A 5846-nucleotide genomic window follows, 5' to 3' on the forward strand; every position below is an offset into this window, starting at 1 on the left:
AAAAAAAAAAAAAAAAAAAAAAAAAAAAAAAAAAAAAAAAAAAAAAAAAAAAAAAAAAAAAAAAAAAAAAAAAAAAAAGTTCGTATCTTAAGTCTTTCGTTTACTTAATTTGCATAATTATCTTCTCTTAGAAATGTTCCCGAATGTATTGCACGTTAAAATTATTCTCTCTGCAAACATTCCACACGGTTTTGTTCTTATATAAATCCCATTGAGAACGTTTTCGAAATTTTCTTTGCTCTCATTTGAGTTTTAGTTTTGAAGCGTGCTTGGGAACAAAATGTGTTCAAAATATTAGATTAAACATATTACTGCCAACCTTTGTTTTGTTTGCCTCTGACATAAAAAAAAAAAACATTATAAACTCTTTCTTATTTGTTTTCCTGATTTCATAACACAAATATAAAACGTTAGTCGCGCAGGTAACAGAGAGCAAAAATTTTAAAAAATCATGTATGTACGTACAGTTGTGTTCGCACAAATAGTAGAAAAAAGTATTTACAAGTTGTATTTTGATGCGAATTTAAAAAAAAAAATTGGAGTACGCAGTTTTGTAGCATATTCAGTTTTAGTAGAAAACGAGCTCGAGTCAGAATTTGTTTGCATACTTTAGGCTACAAATTTAAAACATGTTTATTTAGTGTGCTTAATAAATACAACATTCACAACAAAATGTTGACTGAAGGGTATAATACCGAATTTTTGTTAAACGATTTTTCGAAAATTGAATAGTTTTAAATGTGTTTGTGCAAATAAAATTACAGGTATTCGAATATCAAAAATCAAAGTAAAGCTACGTATACAGTGAAAGCTCTCATAAACGAATGCTCTAATAAGCGGATATCTCCCATAAGCAGACACATTCTTAGGAACGAAGAATTTTTGTTTTTTTTACATACAAAATGCACGGACTTTCGGATAAACGGACGCAGACATTCAAACATGTCTAGTTAAAAAATCTTCCATAAGCAGACGTGGAGCTCTAACAAGCGGTCAATTATTATTATTTCTTTTTTTTGTTCAGTCATATTTTGACTCCTGCGCTTGTAATTGTATATACATATACAGGAACATAGGCAAGTATTCAAAGATATTTCCTTTTCTAGAAAACGAAACAATTTCAAGGTGACAGCTTTTAAAAAATGGTTCAAATTTAATGAACGTGTAAATGCAGGTTATATAAATTGCTTTCAATCTACTCAAACGTAAGAGTTGTCAAAAGCAATTTTTTGAACATGTTAACCTCAAGATAATGCCAATTATATATAAAATATTTATTAAATGTAAAACTCCTTGCAAAATCAGTACAAGCTCAGAAATTCAGTAGAGTTTACTTATATCTTTTTTTCTCAATTTTAGATATTTTTTAAATGTTAATTTTCAACGGATTGTTAATAATTTCGAGTAGTCTTAACAATTCTCTTCACTTTTTCTCAAAATCTATATTTTATGTTTTTCGAATTATATTATTCCACTCTACTTAATTAAAATAAAATTTTCATCCATTAACCTTTGAGGCTTTCGGCTCCCAGAGCTCACTGATATGTTTGTTATACAATTTCATTTAATATGTATGTATGCATTTTCTCATTTGTTATTATAAAGTCATACGTCAAATGTTTTATTGCTATTATTTACCTAAGCTTGTAATTAATAAGGCACACACGCAAAGCAAAACATTCTCAGGCTCTTCTTGTAGAACTATTCAATTTCATTTATCAAAGCTCATAAACAGTAAAACAAATAGAAAGAGGGAGATAATAAACATTTGTAGAAAAAAAAGCAATGAAGTTGCTAAGCACAAACAATCGTAGAGTTACGTTAAAGCATAAAAATAGAAATAAATGCTTTTTGCTTCAGTTCCTTTCGTTTGCTTTGTGAAGGCATCTCAGTCAAATTCCACGGTGTTGGTTTTACAACAAAGCTGCATTAGTGTAAATGGCTATGTGTGGGCTGGTACAGCAAAACGATTTATCACAATATTAAAGCAGAAAGCATTAAGCTACTAAATACGATTTTTATATAAGTATACACGTAAATATGTACATAAATAAATCGTACGAATTTTTAGCGAAAAATATCCATACAATCCCATCACTGTTTACTGTTCCTCGGAAATGAGTTCCGCAAAACTAATTTTCCGTGGATTTGAACCATACAGACCTTTTAATACAGCAATATCGTTCAAAAACTAATATGACCATATAACCGCGATATTTTACTTGTATAGCAACTTATTTAAGTTCATAAGTCTTGTCAAATAATTTGCGTAAATATTTTTAAAACTTTTCCAATGCCGCAAAATTCTAAAAGAGTACAAAAAAAACCAATTTACATGGCTTATCCGATTAAGCAAATTTCATCTCAGATATTTTCTTAGCAGTTTTTGTGTTTTGGCGTGGCCTCGAAAAAATTAATGTTTTGAATTTTTTTTTCGAGATTAATAAAATAAACTAATACTTACAACCAAATTGTGTCCAAAACTTTTCGACGGTTAATTTTATTTCATTCATTCTTTCAAAATAATGGTTTCATTCCCAATGAAACTGTTTACCACATGTTAGAATGAAGAATGAAATTGTTGTAAGCCAGGTATCCAGCTGTAAAAGTAAATAAAATACCTTACATTGATCAGAATGTCCATGTTTTTACATAATTTTGCCTTCAATAAACACGACTAATAGAAAAAGCTTTTTTATAAATGATTGAACGAAAGGCCGCTGAAATGCAAAATATACCATAAAACTGGCGACTCTAACCTTTGCCCAGAGTGAGAATGGAAAACCTCCGAGCGTACTTCTGGCATGAAAAACCCACTTCTCAATCGAGATAAGAGCTCTTCTATATTTTTAGTAAGGCTAAATTACATCAGTGTGCAACATTTCATGATGATCGATTGAGTGATTAAAGCTTAAAAGAGTAACAAACAAATAAACGCACTTTCGCTTAAATAGCACCTTGCGACGAAAATCTACTGCTGCTGTGGAGTACCAAATGAAAGGGAAAATTCTTTGGAATTAAAACAAAATAATTTGTTTAAATCACAAGGACGAATAGGTATTGAAAACGCTCTTTTAATTAGTTGTTGTTATACCTAACTAATATAGTTAGAGGACAAAGTAATTAATATAATTTTTTCAAATTTAAATATTAGAAATTTTCAAGGATGAAATTTTAAAAAGACAGCAATACCCGTTCGTTCTTTTCCACCAAAAAATTAAATCCGGAATTTTCTCTTTCATTTGTTGCCCATATAGTTATTTTACATTCCAGTGAATTTCTTCATGAATTTTTTGAATCATCATTTCTTTGAAATTTCAAAGCGCTTTAAGAAAATATCCTAATATCAGAGAGACAAACTAAGAACACAATTTTACTATATTTTATTCCTAGTTTAGTGAGTTTTTTTATTTTTATTTTATTTTTTCTGTGTGTAAAATTTTCTTGCAGCACAGTGTAACATTAGTAAGGATTCAGAAAATTAAAATAGGAGATATACATATATATTTTCTTTTCTACTGATATACTGTGAAGCCTTGGCAAAGTGAATTTTAGTCAATGTATGCAAAGTTTTTTTTTAAATTTTTTGGCTAATTTTTTTTAAATAAAATATACAACAAAAAACATAAAAATAACATAACTAAACTATGTACAAAACGCGACATAATTCAATAAATTTCCATAAAAATTTTCAATCAGATTTGGTTTAGAAAAGGTTTAATATCGCAGTAATGGAAGCTCCATTTTAGTATAATGAAATGCAAGTTTAAGATAGCGCTGAATTACCGTTGATTTTTATTTCTATTTTTTATTTTATTTTTTTAAGCTTATTAATTCATTAGAATAAAAACATAAAATCAATAAAAATGTTGAATTTTTTATTTTTATTATTATTACTTATTTTTATTTTTGTTGAAATTTTTTCGAAAGTTAAAAATTTTTATTTTTTTTTTGAGTTTTGCACAAAATTTAAATTTTTGATTTTTATGTTTTTTGTTGTAGTATGAACTATATGTTTATGTAATATTTGCGAAAAGGAGATAAAATAAACCTCTTTTTATACAGTGTGAAAAATTTTCTATGCCTAGGCTTTTGTGTTTGACTGTATTTTTTTATTTACAAATCTGAAAGGAATGCACATGAATGTATTTTATAAGGTCTTCTGCAAAAACGTTTTTTTTTTTTTAATTAGAAAATAAAGAAATCAAACCAATTTCAATTTCAACTAAAATCAACTTTTTTTCTTTTACTTTCAGTTTCTTCGAAATGTAATCAATCAAAACTCATTCAAGCACGAAATGTGAGATGTTTTCGCGAAACTCATAATGTATCCAAATTTTCATCCCGCCAACAAACCAAAGTGAACAGAAGATGATTGCAAAACATGTGAAATCGCATAAATTAAAATAATCAAATTGAAATTATGGAGATGATCAGCAGCACTGCTAAGTAATAATTTTACAATTATCACTTTTCATTTACACCTACTTAAGTTGTTGTTACTGCACTGCGTGCTTTTGCTTCGAGCGCAATTGTAAGCACGAATATAAGCCATATCTCAAGCAAATTGCCAACTAGTAGTTTGCTTTAAATGTACGTTTTCGTACCTAAATGATTACCATCGCGCATATGTATTCTTACATAAATATGTATTGTATGTAGCATGTACTTACGTGGTATGTGCAAACGCGTTTACTTGGCCTTTTGTGATTGCTGATAGATAAGACCACTAAAAGAAATCACCAATAATTCGTTCACTCAATGCAATTCGTCGTCATCGTCGTTGTCGCTGTCGTCATCGGTCGGTCAAGTAGCGCACATATGTATGGGGTGGCATATTACAAGTTACCTGCAGCGTAAGCAACAATAACAAAAGTGAAGCATACATACATACATCAAGTTCTTGAGTGCGTGATTGGCATTGCTTTCAGACATACATACATCCATCTGCATTGTGTTATTTTTTTGTGTCTTTTGTTGCATTGTTCTAGCTGTCAGCCCTGCTGCTGTACGATTGCCTCTCTACACGCATTTTTCGCCATATTTGGCCTTTCGCACAAGATTATCGCGCGCACATCCTGGTGAATCGCAGCAGTTTTGCTGATTGTATGGCATTACAATTTTAAATCAACTACACTGTTTTAGAGGTGAGTAAAAGCTTTTTTTATTGTTGATATTTTGTGTTGCAATTGTTGTGTGTAGATGCTAAATTTAATGTAAGTGTTGTAAAGTGGCAAAATTATAGTGATTTTCGTGAGTAATCTATTCTATTTGAAATGGGAAATGTAAAAGTTGCAGCTTCGTTGTGCCTGAATTATTTTCTGACATAAATTGAAGCGTATAGAAAAGCATTTGATTTGTATGTAATCTTTTTTTTGTAGATTCAACGTTAAATCAGACTTAAAATTTTTTATTTTTGTTTAAAATTTACATATTATATTTTTTATTTGATAACTAGCCAATGCCCGCTTACTTCGCGGCGCCTAATAAGAGCTTTTGCTTTAGCCAATGCAAAAGAGCGTTTAAAAACAAAATTAGTCTGTAAAGTCAAAGTTTTTGATTTAAGTTGAAACCACTAAGGCGCAGTATCCTCCTCACACATAGGCAAATAGTAGTAACGCTGTGATACCATATGGAATACCAATCCCTTTTGGTGTCATGAGCTTTACTGATGGTCTTATTTTCACCTGTGAGATCTCTGCCAATCATGCGTAATCTTTTTGTATGATCTTACGTATGCCAATAAAAGTTCTTATAGGGAAACTCAAGAGCACAGAAGTGCATTTTCTTTATAGGAAGGCCAAGAATCCTCGCTGTCCCATAGGATGAAAAGTTTTCCGGTACAT

General features: G+C 29.8%; 1 protein-coding gene across 1 annotated transcript in view; it reads left to right on the top strand.

The window, feature by feature from the left end:
- Positions 1 to 4405: 4405 nt before the first annotated feature.
- The window catches only part of Cad99C (cadherin 99C), a 137736-nt gene continuing 136295 nt past the window's right edge, over positions 4406 to 5846 (top strand). The window contains exon 1 of the mRNA XM_017612101.1: positions 4406 to 5147. The gene's annotated coding sequence lies outside the window, so the exon portion shown is untranslated. The remainder of the gene's footprint in view (positions 5148 to 5846) is intronic.

This window comes from Rhagoletis zephyria, unplaced genomic scaffold, assembly GCF_001687245.7.
Source record: "Rhagoletis zephyria isolate East Lansing unplaced genomic scaffold, Rhagoletis_zephyria_1.1 Rzeph_scaffold_00501, whole genome shotgun sequence".
Taxonomy (NCBI): Eukaryota; Metazoa; Arthropoda; class Insecta; order Diptera; family Tephritidae; genus Rhagoletis; species Rhagoletis zephyria.